This window comes from Macaca thibetana, chromosome X, assembly GCF_024542745.1.
Source record: "Macaca thibetana thibetana isolate TM-01 chromosome X, ASM2454274v1, whole genome shotgun sequence".
In the NCBI taxonomy this organism is placed as follows: Eukaryota; Metazoa; Chordata; class Mammalia; order Primates; family Cercopithecidae; genus Macaca; species Macaca thibetana.
Window position 1 is genome coordinate 71,902,047 of NC_065598.1, and position 14,932 is coordinate 71,916,978.

A 14,932-nucleotide genomic window follows, 5' to 3' on the forward strand; every position below is an offset into this window, starting at 1 on the left:
GATAAATGAACACATGATAAGATGGCGGCGCTGAGCGGTGGCGGTGGCGATTGCAGTGGTATGGAGCCTGGCGAGGCTCTGTTCAATGGGGACATGGAGCCTGAGGCCGGCGCCAGCGCCGCGGCCTCTTCGGCTGCAGACTCTGACATTCCCGAGGAAGTTATCCTCCAAAAATGTAGAAACCATACTTTATCTTCTAAACCAACAGAAGAGAACAAATAATTAATAAAAATTAATCCCGAAGAAGTGAAGAAAAGAAAGAACCAGTAAGACAAATAGCACAAAGTGTGGAATATCAAACAAATAATCTATTAAGTTAACACAGGAACATATAGAGGCCCTATTAGACAAATTTGGTAGGGAACATAATCCACCATCAATATATCTGCAGGCCTATGAGGAATACACCAGCAAGCTAGATACACTCCAACAAAGAGAACAACAGTTATTGGAATCTCTGGGGAACGGAATTGATTTTTCTGTTTCTAACTCTGCATCAATGGACACTGTTAAATCTTCTTCCTCTTTTAGCCTTTCAGTGCTACCTTTATCTCTTTCAGTTTTTCAAAATTCCACAGATGTGGCCTGGAGCAACCCCAAGTCACCACAAAAACCTATTGTTAGAGTCTTCCTGCCCAACAAACAGGACAGTGGTGTCTGCAAGGTATGGAGTTACAGTCGGAGACAGTCTAAAGAAAGCACTGATGATGAGAGGTCTAATCCCAGAGTGCTGTGCTGTTTACATAATTCAGGATGGAGACAAGAAGCCAATTGGCTAGGACACTGGTATTTCCTGGCTTACTGGAGAAGAATTGAATGTGGAAGTGTTGGAGAATGTTCCACTTACAACACCCAACTTTATACGAAAAACATTTTTCACCTTAGCATTTTGTGACTTTTGTCAAAAGCTGCTTTTCCAGGGTTTCTACTGTCAAACATGTGGTTATAAATTTCACCAGCATTGTAGTACAGAGGTTCCCCGATATGTGTTAATTATGACCAACTTGATTTGTTGTTTTTCTCCAAGTTCTTTGAACGCCATTCAATACCACAGGAAGAGTCCTCCTTAGCAGAGACTGCCCTTACATCTGGATCATCCCCTTCCGCACCCCGCTGAGACTCTACTGGGCCCCAAATTCTCACCAATCTGTCTCCTTTAAAATCCATTCCATTTCCACAGCCCTTCCGACCAGCAGATGAAGATCATCGAAATCAATTTGGGCGAAACCGGTCCTCATCAGCTCCCAATATGCATATAAGCACAGTAGAACCTGTCGATATTGATGACTTGATTAGAGACCAAGCATTTCGTGGTGATGGAGGATCAACCACAGGTTTGTCTGCCACACCCCCTGCCTGGGTCACTCACTAACGTGAAAGCCTTACAGAAATCTCCAGGACCTCAGTGAGAAAGGAAGTCATCTGCATCCTCAGAAGACAGGAATCAAATGAAAATGCTTGGTAGACAGGACTGGAACGATGATTGGGAGATTCCTGATGGGCAAATTACAGTGGGACAAAGAATTGGATCTAGATCATTTGGAACAGTCTACAAGGGAAAGTGGCATGGTGATGTGGCAGTGAAAATGTTGAATGTGACAGCACCTACACCTCAGCAGTTACAAGCCTTCAAAAATGAAGGAGGAGTGCTCAGGAAAACATAACATGTGAGTATCCTACTCTTCATGGGCTATTCAACAAAACCACAACTGGCTATTGTTACCCAGTAGTGTGAAGGCTCCAGCTTGTATTACCATCTCCGTATCATCGAGACCAAATTTGAGATGATCAAACTTACGGATATTGCACGACAGACTGCACAGGGCGTGGATTACTGACACGCCAAGTCAATCATCCATAGAGACCTCAAGAGTAATAATATATTTCTTCATGAAGACCTCACAGTGAAAATGGGTGATTTTGGTCTAGCCACAGTGAAATCTCGATGGAGTGGGTCCCATCAGTTTGAACAGTTGTCTAGATCCTTTTTGTGGATGGCACCAGAAGTCATCAGAATGCGAGATAAAAATTCATACAGCTTTCAGTCACATGTATATGCATTTGGGATTGTTCTATATGAACTGATGACTGGACAGTTACCTTATTCAAACATCAACAACAGGGACCAGATAATTATTATGGTGGGATGAGGATACCTATCTCCAGATCTCAGTAAGGTACAGAATAACTGTCCAAAAGCCATGAACAGATTAATGGCAGAGTGCCTTAAAAAGAAAAGAGATGAGAGACCACTCTTTCCCCAAATTCTCACCTCTATTGAGCTGCTGACCCGCTCATTGCCAAAAATTCACCGCAGTGCATCAGAACTCTCTTTGAATTGGGCTGATTTCCAAACAGAGGATTTTAGTCTATATGCTTGTTCTTTGGCAAAAACACCCATCCAGGCGGGGGGATATGGTGCATTTCTTGTCTATAGAAACAAGTAAGAGAGAGAGTGCAGGAGAGTAGAAACAAAAGGAAAATAAATGAACATATGTTTGCTTATATGTTAAATTGAATAAAATGTTCTTTTTTTAAGGTGAACCAAAGAAAACTTTTGTGGTTAAAGACTAGATATAATTTTTCCCCAAACTAGTATTTATACTTAACATTGGATTTTGAACATCCAAGGGTTAAAATACATAGACATTGCTAAAATTTGGCAGTGCCTGCTTTACTTTCTGTTCTGGGTTTGTTTCATTCACTTGGTTATTTTAAGTATTAAACTTCAGTTTTCTCATGCAGCTTTTGTCACTAGCTATCACTTGTCCACTAGGGACTCCAGAAGACCATACCTGTGCCTGTGTTTGCAGGTGGGAAGTTGGCAGTAGGTTAACCTGGGTTAGATAAGGCAAACTGAATAGGTCTGATTTAGGAAGTCACTAGAATTTAATAATTTTTTTTTTTTTTTTGAAACAGAGTCTCGCTCTGTCGCCCAGGCTAGAGTGCAGTGGTGCAATCTCAGCTCACTGCAAGCTCTGCCTCCCAGGTTCATGCCATTCTCCCACCTCAGCCTCCAGAGTAGCTGGGACTACAGGCGCCTGCCACCACACCCAGCTAATTTTGTTTCTGTATTTTTAGTAGAGATGGGTTTTCACTGTGTTAGCCAGGATGGTCTCGATCTCCTGACCTCGTGATCTGCCTGCCTTGGCCTCCCAAAGTGCTGAGATTACAGGCGTGAGCCACTACGTCTAGCCCTTAACACTTTAATGATTTCTTTTTACAACAATTTGGAAAATGTGGATATCCTTTATTTCCTTGAGGCAATAAACTAAATTTCTTTTTATAAATTGTGAGTGTAGGTGACCAAAAATATTGCTGAGGAGTGGCATGCTTGACATGAGTAAAATGACTTAACTTTGGATTTTTAGTGAGAAAATGTTATAAATTGGAAGTTCCTTTTAAATAACTTTTTAAAAAATATAGTAAGGGCCGGGCGCGGTGGCTCATGCCTGTAATCCCAGCACTTTGGGAGGCTGAGGCAGGCGGATCACCAGGTCAGGAGATCGAGACCATCCTGGCTAACACAGTGAAACCCCGTCTCTACTAAAAATACAAAAAATTAGCCGGGCGTGGTGGTGGGCGCCTGTAGTCCCAGCTACTTGGGAAGCTGAGGCAGGAGAATGGCGTGAACCCAGGAGGTGTAGCTTGCAGTGAGCCGAGACCGTGCCACTGCACTCCAGCCTGGGCGACAGAGCAAGACTCGGTCTCGGAAAAAAAAAAATACATTAAGGATGTCTTGCTCATGTAGAAGTCAAATTTCATTGCAAATGCATTGCCCCCTTCACACCCAATTCCTCCCCTGCAAAAAATCTTCACAGAATTCTGTGAGAACTTTTAGGTGTGTTTTTCTTTGAGATTACTCTGGTTTCCAAACACCAGTTAACAGATATTTTAAAGTTGTTATTGAATTATTCTTACCTCTTATTATGCATATTTTAGCAATCACCTTATCATTGTGTCTCATGAAATTTCTGTTCTTCTTATATTCTTTGCCCAGCAAGATTCTACTTACGATAAATGAATGCTATTCTCCTTTTTGCATTCCATAGTATGAAGTATTTTTTAGTGTTCTCTAATACTTACACTTTGTTGTGTAGAAAATGACTGTAATGTGATGGTCAGTGCATTCTTAACTGTGATTCAGGGAATAAAAAGTAGAAAGCAACAGCATGTGGTCCTATCAAAGATTTGGCCATCTACTTCATTGTCAGCCTCTTAACTATATCTTCACTTACTCAATTTGGTTTTGTCATGATTTTTAAATGTAGCCAATAGTTCGAGATTCTTCCAGTGAACAGACATCTGTATAAATGCTTCTTTGCAGTCAATAAAGAAGAAAATTGAGAAGACTTTAATGACAATTTAGTTTTTAAGTACCCACAAATACATTTTTGAAACATTTTCTTTATTTGAATAGTTAGATGTCATCCAGGAAAATCACTCAATAATAATTACAGCAAACCGTTAGCCCCTCATTTGGGTAACTTAAGATAAGTAATACCATTATTACTTCAGAATTGTTTCATGACTTTCAGTTTAGTTAAGAAAATGAAAAGGAGCATTTCTCATATTTTAAAAAATGAGACTAAGAAAGGAATAAAGAAATGTAACTATTGGAAAATATCAAAGCATATGATTTTTAAAGCCTTAAGTGGCATTAAATATATGATTATTAGTAATTGTTACATAGGGCTTTACTCATTCAAAATAGAAGACTAGCAAGCATGTAACTAACAGAGTTTGAAAAAAATTGACTGGGCAGGGGGTGGGGGAGCGCGCCCAGGATGGCCGAACAGGAACAGCTCCAGTCTCCAGCTCCCAGTGTGAGTGACACAGAAGATGGGTGATTTCTGCATTTTCAACTGAGGTACCAGGTTCATCTCACTGGGGCATGTCGGACAGTTGGTGCTGCTCCATGGGTGCAGCCCGACCAGCGAGAGCTGAAGCAGGGCAAGGCATCGCCTCACCTGCGAAGTGCAAGGGGGAAGGGAATTCCTTTTCCTAGCCAAAGGAAAGTGAGACACACAACACCTGGAAAATCAGTAAGTCCCATCCTAATACTGTGCTTTACCAAGGGTCTTAGCAAATGGCACACCAGGAGATTATATCCCACACCTGGCCTATAGGGTCCCACACCCACGGAGCCTCCCTCATTGCTAGCACAGCAGTCTGAGATATAACTGCAAGGCAGCAGCGAGGCTGGGGGAGGGGCACCCGCCATTGCTGAGGCTTAAGTAGGTAAACAAAGCCGCTGGGAAGCTCGAACTGGGTGGAGCCCACCACAGATCAAGGAGTCAGACAGCTGTCTGACAGCTTTGAAGAGAGCAGTGGATCTCCCAGCATGGAGGTTGAGATCTGAGAACGGACAGACTGCCTGCTCAAGTGGGTCGCTGACCCCTGAGTAGCCTAACTGCGAGACATCCCCCACTAGGTGCAGACAGACACCTCACACCTCACACGGCAGGGTACACCCCTGAGACGAAGCTTCCAGAGCAAGAATCAGACAGCAGCACTCGCTGTTCAGCAATATTCTATCTTCTGCAGCCTCTGCTGCTGATACCCAGGCAAACAGGGTCTGGAGTGGACCTCAAGCAATCTCCAACAGACCTACAGCTGAGGGTCCTGACTGTTAGAAGGAAAACTAACAAACAGAAAGGACACCCATGCCAAAACCCCATCAGTACGTCACCATCATCAAAGACCAAAGGCAGATAAAACCACAAAGATGGGGAAAAAGCAGTGCAGAAAAGCTGGAAATTCAAAAAATCAGAGCGCATCTCCCCCTCCAAAGGAATGCAGCTCATTGCCAGCAACGGAACAAAGCTGAACGGAGGATGACTTTGACAAGTTGAGAGAAGAAGGCTTCAGTAGATCAAACTTCTCAGAGCTAAAGGAGGAACTATGTAACCAGTGCAAAGAAACTAAAAAACTTGAAAAAAGAATGGATGAGTGGATAACTACAATAATCAATGCAGAGAAGACCTTAAAAGAACTGATAGAGATGAAAACCATCACAGGAGAACTACGTGACAAATGCACAAGCTTCAGTAACCAACTCAATCAACTGGAAGAAAGAGTATCAGAGATTGAAGATCAAATGAATGAAATGAAGTGAGAAGAGAAGTGTAGAGCAAAAAGAGTAAAAAGAAATGAACAAAGCCTTCAAGAAATATGGGATTATGTGAAAAGACCAGATCTACGTCTGATTGGTGTGCCTGAAAGTGATGGGGAAAATGGAACCAAGTTGAAAAACACTCTGCAGGACATGATCTAGGAGAACTTCCCCAACCTAGTAAGGCAGGCCAACATTCAAATTCAGAAATACAGAGAACAACACAAAGATACTCCTCTAGAAGAGGAACTACAAGACACATAATTGTCAGATTCACCAAAGTTGAAATGAGGGAAAAAATGTTAAGGGCAGCCAGAGAGAAAGGTTGGGTTACCCACAAAGGGAAGCCCATCAGACTAACAGCAGATCTCTCGGCAGAAACTCTACAAGCCAGAAGAGAGTGGGGGACAATATTCAACATTCTTAAAGAAAAGAATTTTAAACCCAGAATTTCATATCCAGCCAAACTAAGTTTCATTAGTGAAGGAGAAATAAAATCCTTTACAGACAAGCAAATGTTTAGAGATTTTGTCACCACCAGGCCTGCCCATCAAGAGATTGTGAAGGAAGCACTAAACATGCAAAGGAACAATAGATACCAGCCATTACAAAAACATGCCAAAATGTAAAGTCCATCGATGCTAGGAAGAAACTGCATCAACTAATGAGCAAAATGACCAGCTAATATCATAATGACAGGATCAAGTTCACACATAATAATATTAACATTAAATGTAAATGGACTAAATGGTCCAATTAAAAGACACAGACTGGCAAAATGGATAAAGAGTCAAGACCCATCAGTTTGCTGTATTCAGGAGACCCATCTCACATGCACAGACACACATAGGCTCAAAATAAAGGGATGGAGGAAGATCTACCAAGCAAATGGAGAACAAAAAAAAGCAGGGGTTGCAATACTAGTCTCTGATAAAACAGACTTTAAACCATCAAAGATCAAAAGAGACAAAGAAGGCCATTACATAATGGTAAAGGGATCAATTCATCAGGAAGAGCTAACTATCCTTAATATATATGCACCCAGTACAGGAGCACCCAGATTCATAAAGCAAGTCCTTAGTGACTTACAAAGAGACTTAGACTCCCATACAATGCTAATGGGAGACTTTAACACCCCACTGTCAACATTAGACAGATCAAGGAGACAGAAAGTTAACAAGGATATCCAGGAATTGAACTCATCTCTGCACCAAGCGGACCTAGTAGACATCTGCAGAACTCTCCACCCCAAAGCAAGAGAATATACATTCTTCTCAGCACCACATCACACTTACTCCAAAATTGACCACATAATTGGAAGTAAAGCACTCCTCAGCAAATGTACAAGAACAGAAATTATAACAAACTGTCTCTCACACCACAGTGCAATCAAACTAGTACTCAGCACTAAGAAATTCAATCAAAACCGCTCAACTACATGGAAACTGAACAACCTGCTTCTGAATGACTACTGGGTATATAACGTAATGAAGGCAGAAATAAAGATGTTCTTTGAAACCAATGAGAACAAAGATACAACATACCAGAATCTCTGGGACACACTTAAAGCAATGTGTAGAGGGAAATTTATAGCACTAAATGCCCACAAGAGAAAGCAGGAAAGATCTAAAATGGATATGCTAACATCACAATTAAAAGAACTAGAGAAGCAAGAGCAAACACATTCAAAAGCTAGCAGAAGGCAAGAAATAACTAAGATCAGAGCAGAACTGAAGGAGATAGAGACACAAAACAACCCTTCAAAAAATCAATGAATCCAGGAGCTGGAGTTTTGAAAAGATCAACAAAATTGATAGACTGCTAGCAAGACTAATAAAGAAGAAAAGAGAGAAGAATCAAACAGACGCAATAAAAAATGATAAAGGGGATATCACCACTGACCCCACAGAAATACAAACTACCATCAGAGAATATTATAAACACCTCTATGCAAATAAACTAGAAAACCTAGAAGAAACGGATAATTTCCTGGACACTTACACTCTTCCAAGACTAAACCAGGAAGAAGTTGAATCCCTGAATAGACCAATAGCAGGCTCTGAAATTGAGGCAATAATTAATAGCCTACCAACCAGAAAAAGTCCAGGATCAGATGGATTCACAGCCGAATTCTACCAGAGGTACAAGGAGAAGTTGGTACCATTCCTTCTGAAACTATTCCAATCAATAGAAAAAGAGGGAATCCTCCCTAACTCATTTTATGAGGCCAACATCATCCTGATACCAAAGCCTGGCAGAGATGCAACAAAAAAAAAAGAGAATTTTTGACCAATATCCCTGATGAACATTGATGCAAAAATCCTCAATAAAATACTGGCAAACCGAATCAAGCAGCACATCAAAAAGCTTATCCACCGTGATCAAGTGGGCTTCATCCCTGGGATGCAAGGCTGGTTCAACATATGCAAATCAATAAACATAATCCAGCATATAAACAGAACCAATGACAAAAACCACATGATTATCTCAATAGATGCAGAAAAGGCCCTTGACAAAATTCAACAGCCCTTCATGCTAAAAACTCTCAATAAATTCGGTACTGATGGAACGTATTTCATAATAAGAGCTATTTATGACAAACCCACAGCCAATATCATACTGAATGGGCAAAAACTGGAAAACTTCCCTTTGAAAACTGGCACAAGACAGGGATGCCCTCTCTCGCCACTCCTATTCGACATGGTGTTGGAAGTTCTGGCTAGGGCAATCAGGCAAGAGAAAGAAATCAAGTGTATTCACTTAGGAAAAGAAGAAGAGAAATTGTCCCTGTTTGCAGATGACATGATTGTATATTTAGAAAACCCCATCATCTCAGCCCAAAATCTCCTTAAGCTGATAAGCAACTTCAGCAAAGTCTCAGGATACAAAATCAATGTGCAAAATTCACAAGCATTCTTATACAACAGTAGGAGACAAACAGAGAGCCAAATCATGAATGAACTCCCATTCACAATAGCTTCAAAGAGAATAAAATACCTAGGAATCCAATTTACAAGGGATGTAAGGGACCTCTTCAAGGAGAACTTACAAACCACTGCTCAGTGAAATAAAGGACACAAACAAATGGAAGACCATACCATGCTCATGGATATGAAGAATCAATATTGTGAAAATGGCCATACTGCCCAAGGTAATTTATAGATTCAATGCCATCCCCATTAAGCTACCAATGACTTTGTTCACAGAATTGGAAAAAAACTTCTTTAAAGTTCATATGGAACCAAAAAAGACCCCGCATTGCCAAGACAGTCCTAAGCCAAAAGAACAAAACTGGAGGCATCACGCTACCTGACTTCAAACTATACTACAAGGCTACAGTAACCAAAACAGCATGGTACTGGTACCAAAACAGAGATATAGACCAATGGAACAGAACAGAGCCCTCAGAAATAATACCACGCATCACAGCCATCTGATCTTTGATAAACCTGACAAAAGAAGAAATGGGGAAAGGATTCCCTATTTAATAAATGGTGCTGGGAAAATTGGCTAATCATAAGTAGAAAGCTGAAAGTGGATCCTTCCTTATTCCTCATACGAAAATTAATTCAAGATGGATTAGAGACTTAAATGTTAGACCTAAAACCATAAAAATCCTAGAAGAAAACCTAGGTAATAGCATTCAGGACATAGGCATGGGCAAGGACTTCATGTCTAAAACACCAAAAGCAACAGCAACAAAAGCCAAAATTGACAGATGTGATCTAATTAAACTAAAGAGCTTCTGCACAGCAAAAGAAACTACCATCAGAGTGAACAGGCAACCTACAGAATGGGAGAAAATTTTTGCAATCTACTCATCTGACAAAGGGCTAATATCCAGAACCTACAAAGAACTCCTCACACCAGTTAGAATGGCAATCATTAAAAAATCAGAAAGCAACAGGTGCTGGAGAGGATATGGGGAAATAGGAACGCTTTTACACTGTTAGTGGGACTGTAAACTAGTTCAACTGTTGTGGAAAACAGTGTGGTGATTCCTCAAGGATCTAGAACTAGAAATACCATTTGACCCAGCCATCCCATTACTGGGGATATACCCGAAGGATTATAAGTCATGCTGCTATAAAGACACATGCACATGTATGTTTATTGCAGCACTATTCACAATAGCAAAGACTTGGAATCAACCCAAATGTCCATCAGTGACAGACTGGATTAAGAAAATGTGGCACATATACACCATGGAATACTATGCAGCCATAAAACAGGATGAGTTCGTGTCCTTTGTAGGAACATGGATGAAGCTGGAAACCATCATTCTCAGCAAACTATAGCAAAAACAGAGAACCAAATACTGCATATTCTCACTTATAGGTGGGAATTGAACAATGAGATCACTTGGACACAGGAAGTGGAACATCACACACCCGGTCCTATTGTGGGGAGGGGGAGGGGGAGGGATAACATTAGGAGATATACCTAATGTAAATGACGAATTAATGTGTGCAGCACACCAACATGGCACACGTATACATATGTAACAAACCTGCACTTTGTGCACATGTACCCTAGAACTTAAAGTATAATAATAAAAGAAAAAGAAAAAAAAATTGTGTCTGTGAAATACTCCAAAAGTTTGGCCATTTTGAGGCACAGGCTTTATTGATAGAGCTCTTTCTATAACTTCCCAGCATACCTGCCTCACTGTTACCTTCCTTTCATTTTTCACTCTCTTTTTCTTCTCAGTGCCATCCTGCCTTGGCTCCCATCATCTGCATCTGATGCCTTTCCTTTCTTTGTTTGCCAGTCTCCTTTGCAGTGGGACATGGCTAAGCTCTGTAGAGCTGCTCAGAAACTCATTGTCCCATCCTGTAGCCGTAATACATGCCTCCAGATTTTCACAGAGTAATTCTGCTCTCCCTTCCAATTTAAGCCTACCAGAAATGTTAGTGAAAGGACATTAAAAATGTAACAGGTGACATGTGTAGCTAACATGGATCTGGAGAAATAGGAAGCAGTAGAATTAAATGTTTCCCTTTTAGGTTTAATTGTATTTGTTCTTGGGTTTTGTTTTATATATTCTCCAAATAAAAACATTATTTTTTCTAACCAAGAAAAAAAAAAAGAAAACATATATCCACACAAAACTTTGTCCACAAATGTTATAGTGGCTTTATTCATAACAGCTAAAAAGTAGGAAAAATCCAGATGCCTTTAACCAGTAAATGAATAAACAAATTACAGTACATTTATACCATGGAATCTTATTCAGAATCAAATAGGAATAAGCTATACATAGATACAAGTTGGACAATTCTCAAAGGCATTATACTAAATGCCAGTCTCAAAATGTTGCATAGAATACTATTCCATTTATAAATCATTCTCAAAAAGACAAAATTAAAGTGTCAAAAAACATATTAGTGGGTCTCAGGAGTTAAGGGTGGTGATAGGGTGTGACTACAAAGTAATAGCATGGGGGAGTATTCTGGATACTGTAGCTGTTCTTTATCATGATTATGATAGTGTTATACGAAACTATACCTGTGTAAAAATTCATGGAACTGTAGACCAAAAATATCATTTTGCTTTATTATAAAAACTGAATTTAAAATAAATTTAATATAAAAATACTGACCATGTAGTTAATTAAGTATGGATGCAAACCACTCAAAATAGTGGAATGGAGCTAATACAGTGAACCTTAAGTATTCAGCAGAGGAGTTGGGGATTTATTCATAAAGTAGTGGTGAGGAAATGAACATTTAAGTTGAGCAGCGAAAAGTCTATTGGGATCTGATTTATACAAATATCACTTTGAGAAAAGTGGACAATAGATGGAAAGAAGTGAAACAGAAAACTGGAGATATTCTGTATGAGAGATAAGAAACATCTAAAAGTAGGAAAAGGAGAGCAAGAAGAGAAAAGGTTTGGTGAGGTCTAGATTTGTTACACGTTATGATAAATCATCACTGATTTGATTGGCAGGAAAAAAATGCTTTGTTAGTAAGTTCTTTATTTCAAAGGCTCCTTCCTTCCTGTGTTGTGGCTAAGAGCCCAACTTTATAAAATTCTAGAACAGCGGGACTTTGAGTATACATTTGGTAGGCAACACTCTGTCTTGTGTCAGAATGGAAGTTCTGGAATGCAGACCCTGGGACACCACTAGCCATGCCAAAGTCTGCAGACTCATCACCACCTAACTGTTCTGTGAGTGCTGGCTCTGTCCCCAGATTCTCACAGTAATAATAGCCGACACTTACTGACTGCTTACCATGTGCTAGGCCCTGTTTTAAGTGCTTTCTGTGCACTGTTTGTTTAATAATGTTAAAAACTCTCAGAGATTATACCATTATTCTGTTTGGAGATGTAGTAACTAAGACACAGACTTGTCCAAGATTCATATAGAAAGTAGGTGATTGAACCAATATTGAAAACTTAGGTAGCCTGACTTCGGTGCCAAGGCTCTTGAATATTATGCTGTGACACCTCATAAGAAGCCAAAGATCCTTGAAAGAAAGTGAGTAGAAAGAGAAAAACTACTAGTAGCTTTCTCTGCCTTGACTACTTCCCTTCAATCATTTCTTCTTTCTGTGTTACCTACTATTATTGTTATTTTGCCTATGATTAAATACTCCTGTCTCATTAACACTCCCCTCACAGTCACTTGGTAGGAAATCTCTTCTTAGTAGTCCTCACATCCCTGCCTCTATTGTAAGTATTTTAGGTGGCGCTTGGCGAGTCTTCCTACTAGTTTATCCTGATATGAAACTCTATGCTTGCATATTTCAGAGTCAGAAAGTGAGTGGGGCTGATGGACTGCTAGGATAAACAGAACAGGCTTTCTATATGAGTTAGTTCATGGGTATGTGGAATGAGGATGTCTTGTCTTCGTGCTAGACAAATGTCAAAAACCAGGAAGAGGGAGCAAGTTTCGCTGAAGAGAGGCTATGCATGTTAAAGTAAGTCAAGAAAACTACAGACAGCTGGTCAAATCTAGCCCATTACCAGTTTTTATAAATAAAATTTTATTGGAACACAGCATGTCCATTCACTTATGTATTGTCTGTGGCTGTTTTTGTGTGATGACAGCAGAACTGAGCAGTTGCAATAGAGACCATATGGCCCACAGAGGCTAAGATACCTACTATTTGGCCCTTTGCAGAAGTATTTTGCTAGCCCTTGGTGTATGAGATGGAGCATCCTGTATTATTGGAGGGTTCTGTGCAGGGAAATGCTAAGAGATTAAATTTGCATTTTAGATAGAGACATTTGGAAGCACTGAGAAGAAGAAATCTAGATTCAGGGACCAGAGAAATCAAAACAGGGTAAAAAAGAATTAGCGAGCACTGAGAGCAAGTAGATAAAAGGGATTAGCATCTAGAGGTGCCAGTGAAGATAGGTTTTCCAGGATTTGACTGAAGTGTGTGTGTGTGTGTGTGTGTGTGTGTGTATGCATGTGTCTGTTGAGAAGGGAGGATTTCCAATTCTGAGAAAATGAGAGGGCAGAGGGAGGAACATAGTACCAAAAAATAGAAGAAATACCCTCCCATTTCTGTTATTTCTGTTTGAAATGACTGCTACGTTTCTTTCTGCAGAAAGTTTTCTCTGCAGAAATTTTCCCTAGGGCTGGTCTTCCAGGACCTGTATTTCTTAGGCAACAGTGCCCCTAGTGTCTATATGGCAGTATCACAATCTGATAGACAAGATTTCTTGAGGAGGGCTAAAGAAACACAATTGCAAAGATCACATTGCTGAGACAGTTTTTCCTTCTTTGCCAAAATTGATATAGATGACCAGGTACACTTTCACCAGAAATACACTGGTAAAGTCTGCTTATTAGGAGAGGCTGTGGAGGGTGGACCTGGTGTCTTTTTTTTTTTTTTTTTTTTTTTGCCTTATGAGGCTAATTCATATATAAAAATAGTATCTTCTTTCAAGAAACTGCCTCCAGCTTTGCCATATCTACAATGCCATGGACTAAGAATAACACCTTAATGAGTTTTGAGGGTTACTTTTCATGGGTGGTCTGGGGCAGGAACTACTGAATTTATGAACTGCCCCTCTTTGTCATCCTTTGCCTATCCTCCAAGGCCAGGGTAGCTGCCTTCCGGTTGAAGCCTTGTTAGGATGTGAAAGCACAAGAATATGCCAAGTCAAGATCCAGTCCCGGTTGTGCAAAGCACCACCCCTATCATGTAGAAGCCTAGATGTCTTAGTCCCCAGGGCTGCCCTTACTTTTCCAGGGGATAGCTGTAATTCTCAACCAAAAGTCTTTAATCCCAACCTTGAACACACACTGAGTGTGTCAATTCAGTGCACAGTCCTCCATTATGCCCTTTCAAGTTATAGACTGGCCTATCTTTTGTCACTAGCCTCAAGGAGCCAGGAATGGCAGGCAGCCACGAGCTACACATCATGGGGATTAAATTCAAAGTGTAAATGAAAAGAGTATAATGAGGTAGGTCTACTTTTGTTCTGCTTTCAGTCTCTAATTATTTTGGCATGGAACAATTAAATAAATAATGACTAGTTACAATTGTGTCAATATGTTTCTTGCAGATTGAATGTGTTCATGCACAGATTTTATCATCTTGTTACTCAAAAGGCTGATGGCTCCCGTCCCTGCGTGGAAATTTCCTAAAGAGGTAACAGTTCTAGGACACACGTGAGTAGCAAGTGGGATTGCCCTCCCCACTTCTTTTTTTTTTTTTTTTTTTTTTTTCCTGTTTTCACTATTTCCTTCTTTCTTCTCCCTCTTTCCTGAATCTAAGTCCTCTCAATCTGGTAACCCCATCACTAATGGACATTTTTTTACTTTATTAATTTTATGTTATTTTTACATGTGATCTA

At 40.2% G+C, this 14,932-nt stretch overlaps 1 pseudogene; it reads left to right on the forward strand.

Annotated features, from left to right (window-relative positions):
• The first annotated feature begins 21 nt into the window (after positions 1–21).
• LOC126946330 (serine/threonine-protein kinase B-raf-like) lies at positions 22–2,638 on the forward strand (annotated as a pseudogene).
• Positions 2,639–14,932: the final 12,294 nt, after the last annotated feature.